At 42.3% G+C, this 21,049-nt stretch overlaps 1 protein-coding gene across 1 annotated transcript in view; it reads right to left on the bottom strand.

The window, feature by feature from the left end:
• LOC114661080 (cytohesin-3) overlaps nucleotides 1-10,143 on the bottom strand; it is a 119,038-nt gene extending 108,895 nt beyond the window's left edge. The window contains exon 1 of the mRNA XM_051933662.1: nucleotides 10,009-10,143. The gene's annotated coding sequence lies outside the window, so the exon portion shown is untranslated. The remainder of the gene's footprint in view (nucleotides 1-10,008) is intronic.
• Between the last annotated feature and the right edge of the window lie 10,906 nt (nucleotides 10,144-21,049).

Below are 21,049 nucleotides of genomic sequence, written 5' to 3'. Positions count from 1 at the left end.
GTGTGTGTGTCTGTGTGGGAGCTGGTGTTACAGGTGGATGAGTGTGTATGTGTGTGTGTGAGCGTATGTGTGTGTGTGAGCGTACTGCTCCATGTCAGCTGATGCTAGACAGATAGGCATAAAAGGCACTAATATAACAGATAGGCAGCAATTGCACTATATAACATGTAGTTAGAAAAATAGATATTAATGACAGTCACTATATAATAGACAGATATTCATGAAAAGCACTGTATAATAGATAGATAGATTTGAAAGGTACTATCTAATAGATAGATAGGAAAAGCACTATAAACCAAACAGATAGCGATGGAAGGCACTACTTAATAACAGATACTTTAGATAGATATGAAAGGCACTATATACATATAGATAGACAGGCAGCAATGCAAGACACTATATAATACAGTAGATAGATCTATTAACATGAAAGGCACTGTACACTAGATGGATATGAAAAGCACTATATACATATAGATAGACAGGCAGCAATGCAAGAATAATAGATAGATCTATTAACATGAAAGGCACTGTACACTAGATGGATATGAAAGGCACTATATACAGTAAAAGCTAGTTGTTAACTATAATACATATATAACATAGATGGCATGATATGCACTATATAATACACAGATGGCATGAAAGGCAGTATATAAGAGATAGACCGCACTTTATTTGTACAAAGGGGGACATTTAGTTGGCTGTATCTATTTGCAGACTTGTGATTGTCCTTGTGGGCGGCACGGTGGCACAGTGAGTAGCGCTGCTGCCTTGCAGTTGGGAGATCTGGGGACCTGGGTTCGCTTCACGGGTCCTTCCTGCGTGGAGTTTGCATGTTCTCCCCGTGTCTGCGTGGGTTTCCTCCGGGCGCTCCGGTTTCCTCCCACAGTCCAAAGACATGCAGGTTAGGTGGATTGGCGATTCTAAATTGGCCCTAGTGTGTGCTTGGTGTGTGGGTGTGTTTGTGTGTGTCCTGCGGTGGGTTGGCACCCTGCCCGGGATTGGTCCCTGCCTTGTGCCGTGTTGGCTGGGATTGGCTCCAGCAGACCCCCGTGACCCTGTGTTCGGATTCAGCGGGTTGGAAAATAGATGGATGGATGGATAATTGTCCTTGTGTGTCTGTGTTTGTTGCTCTTGTGCTGCTGATGTGTGGCACAGAGCTGACAGCGTGGCCCTGTCTGAGAGAGAGGGGGCAGAGTTGCAGCATTTGTGTGTCAGTGTGTGCGTGTAGCCATTGTGTGAGCTGATGTTATTAATTGTGTCCGACTGTGACAGTGTAGTTGTGTTTGTGTGTTGGTGTGGCCTGACATTGCAGTCGTGTGTCTCTGTTGGAGCTGTTGTTGTACCACCTACCTGTGTGTGTCTGTGCCAGGTGTTGTTGTACCACCTGTGTATGTCTGTGCTGGTTGTGTCCCAGACAGAGCTGCTGTTGTGTTGTTTCTGTGTATCCGTCTGTGTGTCCTGCGCTGTATTGGCTGATGTTGTGTGTCTGTATGGGTCTCGGTGTCTGTGTGCTCCATTTTTGCATGCCACTTGTTCTAAAAGCCTCACTAGCTCTACTACCATCTGGGCAAGCTGGCAAAACAGGAAACAACAGATTATGCTGGGCAATCTAATAAAGGCGCTTGAGATAATAACCAGAGATGATCTGGCGTCTCTTGACAAAAGGCAGGTCTCATGACGAGGCCAGGGAAGAGCAAACAGCACTGACCACTCAGCTTTGCTCTTAGGTAGCTGCATGCCAGTCTTAACCTTGTTTATTCTCTAAATGTGGGGGATGTCTGCCCTGCCTTCTCACTTTCCTGTGTCTTTCCAAAAGTGGCACTGCTGGCACCTCGGGCTGGGCAGTCAGATCACCCCTACATGTGCGCACACCGTTTGGTTTGTGTTTTTCTGTCAGGGTACATGGGTCTGCCCCCGGCAGAGGGCCCCCAGCCTCTTGTAATTGGCCTTTCCTGCTGGCACAGATCTTGTCTGCCGTTTTCTTAATTGGCTCCCAAACTGTGGGGCTAAGTGAACCCAGATGTGAGGAGTCCAGAGCGCCACCGCAGACGGGCGGGGGTCGCAGTACGAGCTTCCGATGTTGTAAGTTTGTGGATTTCATGGGAACATGGGACTTGAGTCACAAATCAGAATGAGCCACACACAAAATCTGGATGTCGCCAGCCACTTCAGTCCAATGGAGGGCAGAGCTCACTCACTGGCACTGAAATGGGTAAGAAACTTGAGTGGGAACGTGTGGTTCAGAGAAAGCATGCTGAGCTTGCCATGAGATGAGCCTGTAGGGGACAGACATACAAGGGACTGGAATGGGCACACAGAAACAGTCAAATGTAATGGTGCCAGCACAACAGGGTTGATCCACAGCAATGGGAAGGAGAAAGCAGAGTGTAGGTCAAATCTGCAGGGTTTTCATCCAGGCATAGAGGAGGCCACTGCAGCTCAGCGCAGGCAGACAGATCATGGGCAGTGGGGATGCCAGTCTCAACATGCACATCAGTGTTTGTAAAGGAGGTGCATCTGTCCGTGGCAACACTTCTGCTTGTCCTCTACAGTCACCCAATGGGCACATCAGTCTGTTCTGGCCACTCCTTCTTTTAGGTTTCCTCAAAGTCATTTTTATTGCTGTTATTCATCTGCCAGCTCTTGTCCCCTTCTCTCCTTTCCCATATAACACCGGGCACTCTCTGCCTCTGCAATACCTTCACTTAACGACTCCTCTACAAGCTTCTTTTCACGTGCGCCCCCCGATTCCTATCCTGTCCCTTTTGTCTCCACCCCCTCATGTCATGTCAGTTGTTCTCCTTGCTTGCTCTGCTCCACCTTCACACGTCTCTTCAAAAATGCCCCCATCATCCTCTTGCATCTCTTCCTCCTCCATGTTTGTTATGTTTTTCTTCTCCTGCTTCACCACCTGTTCAGACTTTTTAATCATCTCATCTTACCTTCCTGCTCTGCTACCCTCTCATAAATCCTTCCACACATAGGCCTTAAAAATGACCACAAAAAAACCTTTGCAGGTAAGAGCCCCAGGAACAGATCTCACCTCAGGCAACCAAACCCCTACCAGTCTCTGACCTACACAGGCCTAGAAAGAGGACGAGTACTCTAAAAGTAAAAAAAAAAAAAAAAAAAAATGCCTAAACGTCCACAATATCAGAGTCTTCCTTACTAATCTTCTCTTAATATTCGTGGCATCCTCCTTCTCCTGCTTTCAATCCTCTTGTTTACTTTTATCCTGTCCCTGTCTGTTTCTTTCCAGCTTTCTCTTGACCCCAGGAGTCAATTTGTGAATGTCAATTTGTCAATTGTGAATTTCCCCTTGGGATTAATAAAGTATCTATCTAGGAGTGGTCCTCTGATACATTGTGAATCATGCTGGTGACCTTCTCTGGATAATGTCTTAACCATTCTTCTCCTGTGCCCATTCCTTTAGGGTCTTGTGTCCTTTCCCCTTGCCTCTGTCCATTTCCATCATCATGTCCCTGTCTTTACAATGTCACTTTTCTCATTCATTTACCTTGATATTTATTTTCTTCAGCATTCTCCCCCTGTTGTCATTCCTCTTATATGCTTTCCTTCTGCTCCTCTTAATTCTTTCTGATTTTTCCTCCTTCTAGTGCTCCTATGAATCACCTTCCTTGCTAGTCTTCTCTCAATACTTTCTGCGCCCTCCTTCTCTCATTCCTCTTGTTTCCTTTCTTCTTGCCATTGTCTGCCCTTTCCAGCTTTCCATTGACCCCACTTGTGCTCCTCTGATTCACTGTGAATCATCCTGGCGACATTCTGTTGATAATTACTTTCTTCTTCTCTCAATCCTATTGTGTTCTTTATTCCTGGTCCTATTTTATTTCTTTCATAATTGTTTGTCCCCCCCCCCCCCCCCCCCAATTCCTCTATTTCATCTTGCACTGAGTCCTCCTTGTCATTCTTAACACTTTCAGTATCATCCTTCTCCAGCTCCAGATCTCTTTGCCCTGTTTCTCTATTATTCTAGTTGTTTCCTTGCCCCCCTCATGCCCCCTTCTGATTTAATCTGTGCCCTTTCTTCCTGGGCAGCATATTCTCCATCTCGTAGTCCTCTATCTTATCCTCCTGCTCCAGTCTTTCCAATGTTTTCTTTTCCCTCTCTTCTGCCTCTTCTCATTCATCTTGAACTCTATGGTCCAGCTAACCTTCTCTTGATAATTCTTCTATTCACCAGTCTTCCTCCACTCTCATTCCCCTTGTTTCTTTTCCTCTTGTTCCTGTCGGTTTCTTTCCAGTGCCCCCTTTACCCCAGCCCCACACTATCCTCCTGCTCCTATCCCTGTCTTTCCAATATCACCCTTCTTAGTCATCTTGAATCCATTCAATACTGGTGACATTCTCTTGATGATTCTTTTCTTCACCATTCCTCACCTGCTCTCATTTGTCTTGTGCCCATTTCTTATGCTCTTAATTTCTTTTAAAATTTTCCCCTTCTAATGCTCCTCTGATTCCACTTAAACGGACTCTTTCTAATCAATCTTCTATTAAAACATCCTCTTTCTTCAGCCTCGTTCCTTTTCCTTGTCCCCATCGTGTCCTCTTCCTGTCTTTCAGGAATCCCCAGCTCATAATCCTTTTGCATCTCATCCTCCTGCTCTTGTCTTTGCAACGTCTCCTTGACCCCTCTCCTGCTCCTCCCCTAATTCATCTTGGATATCAGTACATTAAAACAATTGTGACAAGAACAGGCCATTCAGTCCAACAAGCTTGTCCATCCTATTCACCAAGGTTGTCCAAAATAACATGAAGGTGAGATCTGAAGGTCCCTAAAGTCCCACTCTCCATCATACTAATAGATCATTTAGTCCATGTGTCTGTGGTTCACATTGAATAAATCTACAATATCTTGCAAGGCTTCTCTTAATTGACTTGATCCAAGTCTTTAGAGTCCTGGTGCTTCCTGTCTTGCTATATGGTTGCGAGAAATGGACACTATCCAGTGACCTGAGACGAAGACTGGACTCCTTCATGTGTGTCTCCTCAGAGAATCCTTGGGTACTGCTGGTTTGACTTTGTGTTGCTTAATTAGTCCCAAAAGAGGCATATTACCTGCATTGTGAAGGAACGTCAGTTACGGCACTACAGCCATGTGGTGCGATTCACTCAGGGTGACCCGGCTCGCAGGATCCTCATTGTTGAGGACCTGAGTGGCTGGACCAGGCCAAGGGGATGCCCACGTAGCACCTGGCTGCGGCAGATAGAGGGCCATTTCCGGAGGGTGGGACTGGAAATTATGTCTGCCCGGGGGGTTGTCAACCAGGATCCTGAGCTGTTTCATCATGTGGTGGGTGCGGCAACGTGATATACCATTGCATGATCCCCAACCTAACCTGACCTAACCTTCTCTTAACCCTTTCTGCACCCTCCTTCTCCTGTTCTCACTACTCTTGTGTCCTTTCCTCCTGCCCCAGTCTGATTCTTTCCAGTTTTTCCTTAACCCCAGTTGTGCTCTTTCAATTCACTGTGACATCCTGGTGACCATCTCTTAATAATTACTTTCTTCTTCCAGCTTTCATTCCTCGTGTCCTTTCCTCATGCTCCTCTTTTTGTCCCCTCCAATGCTCCTCTGATTCATCCTGCACTGAGTCTTCTTTGCTAGTCTTCACATAATACTTTCACTCACTCCTGTTATTTCCATTTCCTCCAGCCCCGGTCTGTTTTTTTCCAGCGTTCCTTTGACCAAAGTTCTGTTTTTCTGATTCATTGTGAATCATCCTAGTGACCTTTCCTTGGTAATTACTTTCTTCTTTGTGCTGTCATACTTCTTGTGTCCTTTCCTCCTGCTACTTTTTATGTCTCATATTTTTGTCCCCTCTACTGAGTCTTCCTTGCTGGGCTTTTCTTAATACTTCATGTGCCTTCCTTCTCCTGCTCTCACTCCTCCCGTTTAATTTTTTTCTAACCTTGCCACTTTCTTTCAAGCTTTCTCTCTGCCCTATCTTGCATTTCTCTGATTTAGTCTATGCCCTGTCCATTTGACTTGCCTTGTCTTGATAAATACTCTTTCCCTGTTCTTCATCTTCTAACCTCTTGTGTCCTTTCCCTATGTTCCTGCCAGCCTTCTCTTGATAATTACTGTATGTTCTGCTCCCCTCCTCTCCTTCCTCTTGTGTCTTTCTCTTCCTGCCTGGACCTCTGGTTTGTCTATACAGGGAGGCCCTAACATCTGATCAGGGGGCCTCTGAGCTGCTCAGTGATGCACACACACACACACACACACACACACAAACTGCATGCCGAATCTCCAGAGAGGAACTTCCTGCCTAGGACCAGATGTCCAGAGCAGCGCAGGAAAAGCTTTCCTACGCTTTTTTTCTTTGCTTCTTTTCTGGAACAGTGAATAAATCTGAAAGGATTTCTTTTACTTTTCCTGGCAGAGGAATCAGGCAAATAAAAATGTGGAATAACAGTGGGAGGTGTAGCTGGCAAGTCAATTCATTCCAAGCAGTTTGAAAGCAGGATGGAGGAGCCTCGCCCCCCCCCCCCCCCCCCCCCCCCCCCATCCCCTTTTTTCGTTTGAACAGGGTGGGAGAGAAACTGCAATCACACTTAAGCATCACTGCCCATGTGTTTGCGAGAATGGGTGTGTGACAGTGGCTGCATGACATATGGTGTGCAAATTTTGACATTAGGGGTGCTTCCCATCCATCATTCAGGCGCATCCGCCTTTCTCTTCACGAATACCAGTTTGGAGTGTGACCCTTAGAATTTTGCCTATTCTGACTTGGCAGTGAAAATTTTGAGTTAAAGGGGTCAGGAAATGAAGCTGAATGAAGATGACACAAGAGACAAACCAATTTTATTATGTCCAAATCATATTGAAGAATTTCATCTCAAAGGGTTATCAACAGAAGAAATGAGTACATGGGCAATCCCAGCACCGAGAAACAACAAAGTCAAACGAATTAACGTGAAAATTGTCGATCGGTTACATGGCAAATTGGTTAAATGCGTATCAATACACTCTGCTGAAACAGTTGGTGATCGTGTGGAAGATGAAAACATCAATTTACAATATCACGAAGAATATCTACAACCGTTAACACCATTCGGTCTTCCAGCGGCCGAATTACTGTAAAAAGGAGGATGTATCCAAGAAAGGTAATGTAGTACATCTTCAGGGGATAACATTAGACAACAAAGGAGATCTTAATATGCTATTTGTATTAAAACGTTTACAGTTTCCTGTTAGAATAGCTTTTGTTATGACAATTAACAAATCACAGGGACAAACATTCGAGAAAGTCGGTTTATTTATTAGAGAGAAAGAAACGAAATTCACTCACGGGCAGTTATACGTTGCGTAGTCACGATGCAAATTCAAACACAGAATCAAAATTCAATGCGATATTGATGGAAATTTAATGAAAAAAAAATTGCTTTTACTGAAGTTTTACAGTAAAAGTTTAAAAAGTATTTGTGTGTTAATTTCAAAGCACACAACAAATTACTCTAATGCAACATGAAACAATCTATTACATTTTACTATTTTTAATATGGTTAATTACTTGCTGTAATGTGAAATAGTTAGGTCTATTATGCATATGTAACAATTCCCATGAAAATAACAATCTGTTTAAACAGTACATCCGCATCCCCATACGCGAGCGGTAGAACCACAATGGGGTTGGTAAGTGAAGCGCGCAGGTGGCAAAGCCCCCTAGTTTTTCAAAATGCCAGAAATGTTAAAACAATAATTAAGAAATAGTTAGCCAGAAAATAAGTCAGAGAACCATTAAGAGAATTTACATAGACAATTGCACACCAAATATTCAATCAAGCCACACTCAGATAAGGAAGCAAACACATGTGATGACCCTTTATTTGGTTGTGCTGATACAGAGAGTCCTAATCGACCTTTCACCATTCTTAAAACAAAATATAAAACAAACTAGATGAATCGAGCAGGTGAACAGAGAAAGGACCAGTAGAATGAACATGTCTCAAAAATTTGGCAAAGTTCGCTATTGAGAGTCTTAACTGATCCCTCATCAAATCACAAAACAAAATTATAAATCAAATTCGATACATCATGAAGATAAACAGAAAAGGGACCGGAAGAATTAACATCTCTCAATAACTGACTGAGCTCGCAACCGAGAGTGCTAACCAATCTTTCTCCAAATCACAAAACAAAATCCTAAATAAAAGTCGGTGAATTATCTGGTGGTTGATCATGTCAAAGAAGGAGGACAGAGACGATAAACCACACAGACAAGCAAGAAGTAATCTATATATCTATCATATATATATATATATATATATATATATAATTTCAATGTCTGTATGTATGTATGTTCCAGCATCACGTCCGAATGGCGGGAGCGATTTTCATGAAACTTGGTACACATGTTTCTCACTGGTCAACTAAAAATACTGTAGGGTTAAACCAACCCTAACCCACCCCTTCTGGGCAGGGTGGGAGGTGATTTTGCGATCATGTATGCATATTATCATCCAGTTGACACTCGGAATGACCACCAGAGGGTGAACTAGAAGTGACTGCCAGCATTCTTTATGTATGAACACCACCACACGCCTGTTGCTTTTGAAATTAAATAGAGTTGGCTGGTTCTGAGCGTCAACTGGATAACATGCATACAAGACAGCAAGACAAATACATGATTGAGTTTTGATTGTTTGTTAATTTATGTTTTTCTCAAACAATTAAAAAAAAACACTATATTTTCCTCCTGGGCAACACTGGGTATTTCAGCTAGTCCTGAATATAGTCTGATATGTTCTGGAAACTCAAAAAAAAGTTGTGGTTGAGGACACCTGTTGGCCATTATACTGGTGGCCAGAAAAGTTTATTGTAATAAAAGGACGATCCCTATAAACCCATCTATTGGTAATCCCTCAGGACGCAGTACATACATGTCCAGAATCTATTATCATCTGTAAGTGTTGTATTTATTGCTCATCAAATGTAAATAAACAATGGCAAAGTGACCTGCGGGCGTGTGTTTATGGCAAAGTGATGGTAAAAGCAAGTGAGAACCGCCATAATGGCAGGAGGAAAAAAAGAAAATCGAGGCAACATCTGCTGAGCGTCAAGCAAATTGTAGAAGGTGATTCAGTGATGAACAAAAAAGAACAAGCAGAGAAGACTTTGATCCATACAGACAAGTAAGAAGTAGTCTTGAATACTGAGTGATTAAAAAGCAGGCAAACATGATGGCCCATAGGCATGCAAGAAAAAACTGCGGGATTATAAATGCAAGAACAAGGGAGAAATGCTCAGTGACAGTTGAGAACGTTGTCAAATTGTCAAAACCTCCGACCACATGACATCATTTCCTTTACATCCTCACATCAATGTTTACATTTTTCTTTGTGGCAGCCTGTTTGGCACTATACTGGTGACATGAAAAGTAAAAGCATGGTCCCTGTAAGCACATCTATTGATAATCCCCCAGGACACAATACATACATGTTCAGAATCCATAAATCAGTGCAGACTTTAGTGCCCCTCCCCCCCGTAATTAGGTAATGAAATAAACAGAAAATTACAATACAATTGAATGTATACACTGATATACAATACTATAACATAACACACAATACAATGTCTTTTAAATGGATATGAAATTGTAAAATATTATTTAATTGCTATCTTATCTAAGATAAATTAATGACAGCCCTCTTAATGTATCCACTTCCTAGATTTCATGTCAGCAGTGTTGCTAATAATTTCTGACTAATCCAGTTTTTCTATGGTGTCATTTTCGATAAACAGAATTGCCGCAAATTCAACCTTTGTCTCTGCCATCAAAGATCGCAGACATATTTTAATTATCTTTGCTTTATTAAAACGTCTCTCACTACTTGCTAGTTACAGGAAATGTGAGTATACTTCTCACTGCAATCCATAGATTTCTTAACAGTTGCCTGCATTTTATTTGAATTTATAAACTTTAGAATATCAGATGCATTTTCAGGTAAAAGTAACCCCAACGTCTCACTTCGGTATACCTTATAGCATCCCAGAAATGTGTCGCGCCTCGGTTTCTCTCGTTACTGTTTTCTTTCCGCAGTCCTGCCAGCGAAATGTCAATGTCACTTCTGCATGCTCCTGACTTACGCCGTCTCTTCTCGTTGCGCTTCTCGTGGACTTTTTATAATGCCGCCCGCAACCTCGACTCTCACGTGGAGATCCTATAATGGGCGGCAAGTAAAAAACGGCGCGTTTCAGATACTTCCGGTAAGCTCGGCGCCTTGCGTACGCAATGACGAGACACGCCCACTCCTCTTCGTTATGAATGGGAGCGACTCACAAAAATTCGGAAGTGACGCGGTGGCGGGTAAATCTACTTCCTGTTTGTTTGCTAGTAGTGGTTGGTGTGTGTTCCGATTGTCTAGTTCCACTTCTAATAATCGATTTTTACAATGTAATTAGTATCGTTGAAAAGCACCATATAACAAAAGAAAAGTGGACAAAGACGATGAAATTTCATTGGAGGAATTCACAGTCTGGTTTGGCTCAGCCACAAAACAGGACAGGAACAGACTTCAACGGACAGTCAGGATTGCAGAAAAAATCATTGGTGTTGATCTGCCCTCCATTCAAGACTTATACAGATCTCGAGTCAGGAAACGGGCAGAAAACATCATTGCAGACCCATCACACCCTGGTTACAACCTTTTTCAACTTCTTCCCTCTGGTAGGCGCTGTACGCCAAAACTACCAGACATGTGAACAGTTTCTTTCCTCAGGCCATCACTCTCATGAACACTTAAGTCAATCTCACAGCATCAGGGACAATACTAGGTAAAACCGGAGTCCAATTCCTTGTATGTGTACATATACTTGGCCAATAAAGCTGATTCTGATTATGTTTACTAAGGTAAGCCAGTTAACGTTCTTATGCAGTATGCTAACAGTTTCAGCTATAGTTTCAGTAACAGCTATATTTTAATATAGAATAAACAAGATAACTTAGTTGCAGCCTTATAAAATAACCATGTTTCACCAATGCTTGCCTAGCGACCATTTATCGTTGCTTTGTTTTCAAACATTTTTTTCATGTGTACTGTATGCGAGTTATTAAATACCTGACATGAAACACGCACAAAACTTACGGCTCATATTGTTAGTCAGAAAAATTAATAACATTAGAACGATATAGACAAGAAAATTCAGCCCAACGAAGCCTGCCAGTCCTATCCACTATAAAGTCTAGTTTTGAAAGTCCCTAAATCCGTGGTTCCCAGACTCGGCCCTGGGGACCCTCTGTGGCTTCAGGTTTTTGTTCCAAACAACTTCCATTTTCATTGGATTCTTAGCCTAATTAAGTGAGTCATTATTTTCCAGTTTCTGTGTTTTGGAATCAATGTAGAAATGACAAACTAAGTTTGTTAGATTTTTATTAAAATGTAATAAGCAGTTATATGGGGAACGTGTACTTTTTTTTTTTTTTTAAAGCCGTTAACAGTTGATTTTCAACCTGATTTTCATTCTGCTTTTCCAGGTGTTCTGGTTATTTAATTGATTATTTACTAATTAGCAAGTCTGATACTGAAGTCGTTGCTGCTTTCATCATCCTGGGTGTCTGCTATGCTGGTTGTTAATTGTCACTGTTAGGGTTAAATGAAAGGAGCAAACTACACTGGAAAAGGGGAAATAATAGGAAAACCACAAAAGAGAGTTAAGCATTTATAGGTTTAGGAAAAATAGAAATATTTCAAAATGTCTTATAAATGTCATATTTGTTGTGTTTTGCTGAATGCAGAATAAGAGAAGAGTAAAGTAGACCAGTTAATGAAATTAGATCAGTTGTTATCGATTATTATCACCGTTTGTGAACAAAAACCTGCAGCCACAGTGGGTCCCCAGGACCAAGTTTGGGAACCAATGCCCTAATGTCTTACTGGCCACCACACTACTTAGTCACTTATTCCAAGTGTCTGTGGTTCTCTACGTAAAGAAAACTTTCTAATGTTTGTGTGAAATTCACTCTTAACAAGATATTAACTGTATCCCCACATTCTTGATGAACTCATTTTAAAGTCACTGTCTCGATCCACTGGACTAATTCCGTTCATAATTTTAAACACTTTAATGATGTCACTTCTTAATCTTCTTTTACTTAAATTGTAAAGGCTCAGCTCTTTTAATCTTTTTTCATAATTCATCCCCTGTATCCCTGGAATGAGCCTAGTCGCTTTTCTCTGGAACTTCTCTACCGCTGCTTTTTTGTAGTCTGGAGAACAAAACTGCACACAGTACTCCAGATGAGGCCTCATCAGTGAGTTATAAAGCTTGAGCAGAACCTCCTTGGACTTGTACTTCATACATCAAGGTGCTATATAACCTGACATTCTGTTTGCCTTCTTAATAGCTTCTGAACTCTGTTGGGAAGTCAATAGCTTAGAGTCCACTACGACTCCTAAATCCTTCTCATAAGGTGGACTCTCGATTTTCCGACCGCCCATTTTGTATTCAAACCTCACAATTTTACTTCCTATGTGTAATGGTTTACATTTACTGACATTAAATTTTGTCTGCCACAAATCTGCCCATGCCTACCTGGTGTCCAAGTCCATCAGTAATGATTTAACAGATTACAAATTATCTGCCAATCCACCTATCTTGGTATTATCTGCAAATTTAACCAGCCTGTTACTTATATTCCTATTTAAGTCATATATCTATCTATTTATCAAAAATAGCAGCAGCCCTAGCACTGACCCCTGCTGGTCACCACTCTTAACAGCCTGTTCTGATCAGGTTCCTCACACCATCACCCTCTGCTTCCTGTGTCTGAGCCCATTCTGCACCCATCTACACACCACATCCTGAACTCCAACTTCTTTTAGTTTGATGCTCAACGTCCCATGTGGCACCTCATCAAATTCTATCTGAAAATCAAGATAAATAATATCTCCTGCTCCACTTTAATAATATCCTTTTGTTGCTTCCTCATAGAATTCTAGCATGTTGGTAAAACGTAACCCACCCTTACCCTTTCTGAACACGTGCTGACTGTTCAGAAAAACTCCTGTTCTTGCCATGAGCTGCTCAATCTTATCCTTAATAATTCCTTCCATTAATTTTCCTGTGATGCACATTAAGATTACTTGCCTATAGTTGCTTGGATCTGCCTGGTTATATAACAGGGTAATATTTGCCATTTTTCAGTCCTTGGTAATCTCTGCAGTGCACATTGACTCCCTAAAGGGTCAAAGGTTTATATCTTTACTCGCCAGATTCCTTAAGAACTCAAGGGTAAATATAATCTGGGCTTGGTGATTTGCTTCATTTCAGCCTATTTAATCTGAGCAGCACGTCTCTCTCTACAATTTTCAAATCCCTCAGTACCTCCTTAGTAGTCCCTGTTACTGCTGGGAGGTTATCCACTTCGTCACTTATGAAGACCTCAGAAATATAAAAGTTTAGAGCATCTGCTATTTCACTGTTTGTATCTTTTTATTTCCCCTTTGCTATATTATATATTGCTTTATCATATTTATGGATGATAAATTGGACTGGACTGCCAATACTGATGCTCTGTGTAAGAAAGGACAGAGCCGGTTATACTTCCTTAGAAGGCTGGTGTCCTTCAACATCTGCAATAAGATGCTGCAGATGTTCTATCAGACGGTTGTGGCGAGCGCCCTCTTCTACGCGGTGGTGTGCTGGGGAGGCAGCATAAAGAAGAGGGACGCCTCACGCCTGGACAAACTGGTGAGGAAGGCAGGCTCTGTTGTAGGCACTGAAGCTGGACAGTTTGACATCTGTGGCAGAGCGACGGGCGCTGAGCAGACTCCTGTCAATCATGGAGAATCCACTGCATCCACTGAAACGGATCATCTCCAGACAGAGGAGCAGCTTCACTGACAGACTGCTGTCACTGTCCTGCTCCACTGACAGACTGAGAAGATTGTTCCTCTCCCAAACTATGCGACTCTTCAATTCCACCCGGGGGGGTAAACGTTAACATTATTCAAAGTTATTGCCTGTTTTTACCTGCATTTTTTATTACTCTTTAATATTGTTTTTTTTGTATCAGTATGCTGCTGCTGGAGTATGTGAATTTCCCCTTGGGATTAATAAAGTATCTATCTATCTATCTATCTATCTATCTATCTATCTATCTATCTATCTATCTATCTATCTATCTATCTATCTATCTATCTATTTATTCCTGGTGCACTTCACCTCCTCCATGACTCTTCTTTTACTACTAAAATACTGCAGTTTTGTTAAGCTGTATATACTGACTTAAGAGAAGGTGCCATTACATAGCGTGTACCACAGAGAAGACGCCTGCTGTGCTGTTTTTTATTGGCACAATCTTGCACGTTAACTCCAAGATGAGCAGTTGCCCTTTCAAAAGCCGATTTCATTGTTAGTACAACGCTAATGTCGTTCCAGTTAAAAAGGCACAGCATCCATCTTAAGGCAGCGCGTAAATGTTATGTACTCATCAGACTTAAAGTCAAGTTGTGTCATTTTCTGAGTTGCTTAATCCAGACCCAGGGTCCTGAGGAGAGGGGGGTTTTGGGGGCTGTGTAGGTGGAGCCAATCCCAGCTAGCATAGGGCACAAGACAGGAACAAACCCTGAACAGTTCCAATTCCACACACACATGAAGTACACACTAGCACCAATTTCACGTTGACAATTCAACTAATCTGCATGTTTTTAGACAGTGGAAGGAATCTGGAAAACCCACACAGACACGGTTTAGGTTGGAAACATGCCAAATCCATGCAGTGGGGACCCAGGACGCAAACTCTGATCTTTTACTGCGAGGCAACAGCGCTACCAGTGCACCCCAATGCCACCCTCAGGCTTAAATGTGAAAAAAAAAGTGATCTTTTATATTTTTTGATTGTTTTGGTCAAATATCTTTATAATGTTTCATCGGGTTTCCTCTGGGTGCTTCGGTTTCCTCCCACAGTCCAAAAACATGCAGGTTAGGTGCATTGATGTTTCGAAATTGTCCCTAGTGTGTGTGCCCTGCAGTGGGCTGGTGCCCTGTCCAGGGTTTGTTTCCTACCTTGTGCCCTGTGTTGGCTGGGATTGGCTCCAGCAGACCCCCATGACCCTGTAGTTAGGATATAGTGGGCTGGATAATGGATAGATGGATGGATGTTTCATCAGTGGGAAAGCTTTTGAAGCACAGGCAAGGAAAGTTGTGTAAAATTTGAAACACAGAGGAATACTACCAAAGGTCCTCTTTCACCCATTACTGATATTAACCGAAAGATAGCTTACCTGTCGATGACGCCTCCTGGAGGGCAAAATCCATGAGTGTGAAAAGAGCTTATTAAACAGCTACATGGCATGTGCCCCCAGTGCTCCGTTCAGGTGCCCATTTTGCCTGGTGCTTGGACAGGTAGTGATCAAGAATAAGTTCTTACATTTGTAAACAGGCAGGGAGTTTACTGCTGCTTATTTCTAAGCCTTTTGTAGTGGGATGGACCTTTGCAGAACCAGAGGTCCTCAAGTTTCACTAGTAAAAATAAGATGATAGAGTTTAGCATCTTAAGATACAGCAAAAAAATAAAAAATATTTCAAATGTAAGTAAATATCACAGTAACTCACTTTTCTGAAAGAAAAATAAGAGAAACTAAATAAATTAATTAAATCTGAGGTAAAAAAAAAAAAAAAAAGATTCAATGATTGTGAAACTGGTTGGCTCAAACAACTGGACCCACAAGGGCTGAACTTGAGAACCACTGGGTTAAGTGACTCACTCGGGGTCACTGTGTGCAGAACCAGCTTCCTTGTGTTTTAAAGTCCAACGCCTTCACAAATATACCACCCAGCTGGCCTACACAGACCTAATCAGGTTAATCCCCCCCCCCCACCCATTATTGATAAATGAAAGAAATGCTAATAAGGGACAATGCCCATCAATCTGTGCCTCCGCGAGTCCGAAGCTGAAGGGCCCTGTGCAGCAACTGGATGACTCAGGATCTGAATTCCAAATGAGAAAGGAGGGCTTGTTATTTTTATTTTTTTTCTTTACTCCAGAAGACAGTATGTTCTGGCCAGATGTGGAGATCCCAGGGGTCTGCTCAAGTCCAGTTCACAGCTGAGCATTCTGGACTCAAAAAGCATTCCAGCTCAACAGGATGCTCCTTTTCTGCAGAGGTGTGTTTTGGTTCATTTTTGCCTGCTGTTGATCATACGCCTGCGCTCAGTCACCACTTGGAAGTCAGTGCTTGCAAAACAACAATTAAAAAAAAAATTTAAACGAAGTAAGTAACCTAAAAATATGATTAAGCTGATCCCCTCGCATCTGAAGTTGGAAGCTTTTTAAAATCGCAAACGAGAAGCGTGCCAAGGCTAGACATGGGGGTGGGGGTATGTTGCTGAAAGCATTTGCTTTAATTCCTCCTGAGGACTTGGCTCATCTTAAATTACCACCTCCGTCCCCATGGAGCTCGTTCGACCCACCGGAGAAATCTGTTTTTTCAGGCACATTGGAGGAAACGGAAAGCACTGCTTCAAACCTCGTTTTCATCTTTTAAATCTTCTCCTCTAATGCCCAACCCTTTACAAGTGGTATGGCGTGGTTTCACCATTCTTTTCTTGACCACTTTCGTCTTTTACTGAGGAGAGGCTTCTGTGTGGTAAACTCTGTCAAAAAGCCCAGATTGTGGAGTGCTGCGGTGGTGGTTGCCCTTCTGGAAGTTTCTCCCATCTACACACCAGTTCTCTGGAGCTTAGCCAGAGTGACCATCAGGTTGTTGTTTACCTCTCGTACCAAAGGGTCATCTTTCAAAAGTGCTCAGTTTGGCTAGGTTGCTAGATCTAGCTGGAGTTGTGGTTGTTCCCAGCTTCTTCCATTTAAAAATTATGGAGGCCACTATTGACTTGAGAACCTTCAATGCTGCATTGTCATTTTCTGTAGCTTTAAGCTCTGTAGGCAGTTGCTTTTGACTTCATGGCTTGGTTTATCCTCAACTGTTGGACCTTCTATAGAGAGGTCTGTACTTTTCACAAATTGGGTCTAATCAAATAAGTTGATCACAGGTGGACTCCAAATAAGGTGTAGCAATATCTAGACCAGTGGTCTCATACTCCGGTCTTGGAGGGCCACAGTGGCTACAGGTTTTCGTTCTAACCCTTTTCTTAATCAGTGACCTGTTTTTACTGCTAATTAACTTCTTTTGAATTAATTTTAATTGACTTGTTCTTGAAGACTCTGAACCCTTAATTGTTTTCTTTTTCCTTAATTAGCAATCAAACAATAATGAGATATAAAATGAACCAAAACAACTGGTGTTCATCATACAATATCGGAAAATAAAGAAAGATGAAGGTCCCAGGAATGCTAATCTGCTCAGGTCCACAAAACATTTTCACAGTTCTCTTAGAAAAGAGAAAGTCAATAATTTTGGAAATGTATGCCATTGCACAATGATAGCAGCAACAAGCCATGGAATTAATGAATGCGTTTAACAAGAATTTGCTCTGTCACACACGTGCGCATGGGAGGCAGCTAAAGGCCTTGAATGAGAATAACTCTGAGCCAGACTGGGAGGTAGCAGAGTGCACTGACTCTCTTTCTTGCTTTTCTGTAGACCGTTCACGGGAAATTCCACCTGCCCCTGATGATGTCATTCCTGGTTCCTGCCCCTTTGATGTTACTTCCGGGTGCGAGCCTATGGATGAAGACCCTTCCGGTTCCTGCCCCTTTTAATGTCACTTCCTAAATTGACCTTTAAAGCTGCCACCGGTCCTCCATCCCCTCAGTTCTGTTCTGGACTCCAATCTGTACACACCAGTACAAACCTTTAAACCATTTTCCAGCCAGGGAATAATATATGGGTGGCTGCCCCAAACCTTTCTGTGGCTTTTTTTTTTTAATTTTTGTGACGGCTCCTAATTTAGCAACTGGTTGGAGTGAAATTAGTTGGAGTTTGAGACCCTGACTTAGTTGGTCTTCTGTTGGCTCACTCACTTCACATGTCATTTCTGTTTTAAGGAAAGACATGAAGCAATTCATAGGAATGATGAAGAAATCTTTAAAAAAAAAAAAATCAATAAAATGAAAGGAAAAGGAATTAATTAGTAGCAAAAACTGGTCACCAATTTAAGAAAAGGGCTAGAATGAAAACCTGCAGTCACTGTGGCCCTCCAGGACCGGAGTTTGAGACCACTGATCTAGACAGTGATCAGCAAAATGAAGTGCATCCAAGCCAAAATAAAGGGCCTCAATACGTGTGGCTAACTGCATGCCTTCTGAGTGCTCTGTTTGTCTTCTCTAGCCGTGTTTTCAACTGTACTAATAGCACAGCAGTCGTTGCCTATTTTATATCACTTGAATTGAACTCTGCAGCCTATAAAGCCACTGAGCTACCACAAGTCCATGTGGGTGCTGTTTTTAAACATGTGATAGTCTTAAAAAGTGTGGATTTAATGTTGTCTACTAATGCATGTCGCTGCATTTTATTATTACTGTTCTCTTTGAATGGGATTCACTGTTACAAAAATACTTACTAAAATGGTACAATTGACTCTTTGAAGCCACTAAAAAAAATAAAAAATTTTCCAACTTATTTAGCTAATGATGACAAAATATGCAAGAATAAACAGTTGAGTGTATGATCAGACTTGTTTTTGTTTCTTTACCTACTTAATGCTTTGTCCATTTATTTATTTCAGTGACACCGCATGCAACAAGAAATAAGCAGTGAAATGAAAACTGTCACTCTCACCCATCAAAGTTGAGAGGGTGGGCTCTAGCGAGTACCGCGTTACGATTGGTGAATCGTCAGGACAAGTTACTTAAAGTTGTGACTGTGCACAACATTTATTTCTATAGCACATTTTCATACAAATAATGTAGCTCAAAGTGGTTTCCATGATGAAGAAAGAGAAAAACACAAAATAAATAAGAATTAAAATTAGGGAACACTAACATAGAATAAAAGTAAGGGACAGAAAAAAAACTCCAGATGGCTGGAGAAAAAAAATAAAATCTGCAGGGGTTCCAAGGCCACGAGACCACCCAGCCCCCTCTAGGCATTCTATCTAACATAAATGACCTCAATCAGTTCTCATTATATTCAGCGTTCTCATGGAAAAATTTGATGATGACGATCACGTGGACTTTTGGCCTTTAATCCATCAATGTAGGAACATCAGTGGTAGATATGAGTGCCAGCAGGGGTGGATCCACCATCAGGACATTCTGGGTCCTTTCACGAATCCTGTGTGTCCCCAGCACACGATGAAATGATAGAGTCTCTGTGCGGCAAAATGACCAAGGGGACTTGCTTGATAAAATGCTCAAGTCTCCACAGGCCAAACACAAGAATGTGAAATAATACATGCATTAAACCACAGGGTTACAAGTATGATCAGCTATCTTTTAAGGAGCTAATTCACCCAGTTGCCGGGGGGGGGGGGGGGGGGGGTCTTAATCCAGGCTTAATTTATAGATTCATTTTTAGAACAAAAACAGTAAATATTAAATTATGTAACATGGATGTATAAGTCATAAAGTTGAGTTCTTATTTATAGCAGGGGTGGATCTACCATCAGGGTGTTCTGGGTGTGTGCCCAGTGGCCTGTGACAGCAAGGGTCTTTTTACCAATTCACCCAACCCTAGTACTTGACGAAACAATCAAGTGTTCATGTGCCGAGCACGAGAGTGGGAAATATTACACAGCTTTAAACTAGCAGGTGTCTGTGTGCTCCATTGTTGAAAGTATGATCAGCTCTCAGTTAATAAGGAGCTAAGTCACCCAGAGACCTGTGAGGGTCTTAATCCGGGCTTGAATGCCAGAAACGGATGCCGAACGGCTACTTTAAATCTTTAAAAAGCTCTGAATTCATTTTCATTGTAGCAGTATGCATCTGACGTACGCTGTATGTCCAAAAGTATGTGGACGCCTCTGCAAATGATTGGGTTCAGGTGTTTCGTTGTTAACAAGAGCATCAAATCAAGCACAGACACACAATCTCCATTGGCCAACATTGTGTCATACTAAAGAGCTCAGTGACTTTAAACGTGACACTGTCATAGAATGCCACATTTGCCATGTGACATTTCTGCTCAGCTGCACTTTCCCCGGTTGACTGTAAGTGCTATTATAGTAATGTGGAAGCGTCAAGAAGCAACAACAGCTCAACCACAAAGTGTCAGACCATGAAAACCCTGAGAGTTGAGCTTTTAAAAGCTGAAGCACATGAAAGTGGCCTGTCCTCTGCGGCATCCCTCACCACAGAGCTCCAAACTGCCTCCGAAGCAACATCAGCACAAGATCTGTGCATCAAAAACTTCATGAAATGCATTTCCATGGCCAAGCCTAAGATCACTATGCGGAATGGCAAGCATCGGCTGGAGTGGTGTAAAGCAAACCACCATTGGACTCCAGAGAAGTTGGAAATGTGGAATGATGAATCACACTTCTCTGTCTGGCAGTCTGATGGACGAGTCTGGGTTTGACAGATGCCTGGAGAACCCCATCATCTGGTCTGCATAGGTCTTGCTCTTAAAATATAAAATATTGTGGAGGAGAGATAATGGTCTGGGCCTGTTTTTCATGGTTTGGGTGAGGCCCCTTATTTCCAGAGCAGGGTACTGTTACTGCAAGATTCGCTGGTCTGATGAAACCAAGAAGAGCTTCATCGCTGGAGGAGACCAGGCACCACTCAATACCTGAGCAATATGATTCTAATGGTGAAACACAGTGATGGTGGCAACATCAGGGACTGGGAGACTAGACAGGATTGAAAGAAAGCCAAATGGGGCAAAGTACAGAGATATCTTAAATGAAAACCTGCTCCGAGCACTCTGGACCTCAGACTGGGCTAAAGGATCTCCCTTCCTAAAGGACAAAGCAACACTGGAGTGGATTAGGGACAACTCTCTGAAATGTCCTTGAGTGGCCCAGCCATAGCCCACACTGTGGTGTTGCGGGTCCACCGCTCCCATCAGGAAGGCCACTTTTAAATAAATAATTGCCGCACTCGCTGCTTAGTGAGGGGGCATGGTTGTGTGGCTGAAGCAGGTCCCGGGGTGATTCGTGATGTGGGCGTTTCACACT

This window comes from Erpetoichthys calabaricus, chromosome 11 (genome assembly GCF_900747795.2).
Source record: "Erpetoichthys calabaricus chromosome 11, fErpCal1.3, whole genome shotgun sequence".
NCBI classification, from domain to species: Eukaryota; Metazoa; Chordata; class Cladistia; order Polypteriformes; family Polypteridae; genus Erpetoichthys; species Erpetoichthys calabaricus.
The sequence above is the reverse complement of the archived record's forward strand: the minus strand, read 5'-3'. Positions and strand labels throughout refer to the sequence as shown.